This window comes from Aplysia californica, unplaced genomic scaffold (genome assembly GCF_000002075.1).
Source record: "Aplysia californica isolate F4 #8 unplaced genomic scaffold, AplCal3.0 scaffold00043, whole genome shotgun sequence".
In the NCBI taxonomy this organism is placed as follows: domain Eukaryota; kingdom Metazoa; phylum Mollusca; class Gastropoda; order Aplysiida; family Aplysiidae; genus Aplysia; species Aplysia californica.
In genome coordinates this window covers 1582476-1584019 of record NW_004797313.1, presented here as the reverse complement: position 1 = coordinate 1584019, position 1544 = coordinate 1582476, and the positions used below count along the sequence as shown (strand labels likewise).

The window sequence follows — 1544 nt, the reverse complement described above, 5'->3', positions numbered from 1 at the left end:
CACTAAACGCTAGCTCTTTGACCAAAACGGACCTCATCCTTATACGATTTTAAAAATAAGTTATTGTTGTGTGCGTGATGTTTCACAAGAGAGTTGTTTAACCATCTCGGAAATGGGAAAGAACACGAGGATTCAAGCATTGCATGTTCCGTAAGCCAGTCTGGAGTTTCAAGTTCGCATCGTGACAAGGGCGAGGACAAAGACGTATTGGCACTAGACACAAGAGCCTTTGAGATATTGGCTGCACACGCTGCTTATTGTCGTCGTGGGAATTAATGTGTTCTACGAACGGGGGAGATGGGAAGAGGGAAAAGGAGGGGTGAGGGGTGAGGGAGGAGGACGACTGAGTCCCAAGTAGGTTCCAACTACAAGTGTGTCGATATTTAGATCGGGTAGAACCGTCTTATCTTTTTTATTTTGGGTCTTTAAATTGCTACCATTATGATGGTAGGGATTGGTTTTTTTTTGTCGGGTGGAAAAGGGGTGGGGGTGGGGGTGGAGAAAGGGATGAGATGGTCAATAGAGAAAGGGTTGAGGAAGGGATAGGAATCTATAGCGACTACTTGACACAACATATTTTCAGGAGTATAGGTTTCATGTCGAGACATTTTACGAATGTATCCATTTGTTTATCATCGTGGATTCTTTCATGGAAACTTATTTCCTTCTTACAAAATGGTTTCGCTCAAGGACTGTTTCAAAAGAACCTCACACTATTGTAATTTTTTGTCACCTACTTAAAACACAGTGTCGTATGCTTTTGGCGCCTGATTCTACATCTCAAGTTTACTAACGTGAGGTAAATTCTGATTTTGCGTCCATCTTCCCACGGACTGATTCATTTGTGCGATTAGCTATGGACAGCCCTCATGTTTTAGTAAGGTTTTACAGCGCTCGCAACTGCATAAGGTCATATGAGCGCCAAGGGGTGAATGTCAACAGATAGGTCCAAGACGGGGAATCAGGATTACTCTGCCCAGCTCTCTACCTTCAACAGCACAAAGTCTGCTTTGACTATCAAAGAAATACCAGTTCACAAGAGAGTGACAAACATTCAAAAGAAGTGGAGGAATAATGACGATTGAAAGGATGAGGACAGAAAAAAACTGCAGTATCCCCTATGTTGTTCCGGCACAGTATTAGCATGACATTGATAAATCAGCCTATTTACAATTCTACTATACCTAAGAACATGTTAATATCCCTACTTTGGGAATGGCCTAAAGACAACTTCAGTCAGTAGCACTGCCCTGATTAGGTGGGGGTGTGAAAGCCCTCAAAGAAACAACATTGAAGAATGTCCACTCTCGGCTTCAAGTCACAATATACTGTGATATCAACAGAGCTACCAAAGTGCTTTCGTAATAAAATACATCCTTTTTTGAAGTTGCATTTTTTCCGGTTTTGACGCCAGTGAGATATAAATAGCTCGGTTTTAAACCAACACATACCTTGCCAGATCCCTTGCTTTCTCTTGTTTCAATCAAGGTTCCGTTCATATTCGCGCGCATTCACGCATGCACATACACACTCCTGCCCCCCCC

General features: G+C 42.6%; 1 protein-coding gene across 1 annotated transcript in view; it reads left to right on the top strand.

Annotated features, from left to right (window-relative positions):
• The window catches only part of LOC101848725 (voltage-dependent calcium channel gamma-5 subunit-like), a 68309-nt gene that overhangs the window by 17055 nt on the left and 49710 nt on the right, over positions 1-1544 (top strand). The window lies entirely within an intron of this gene.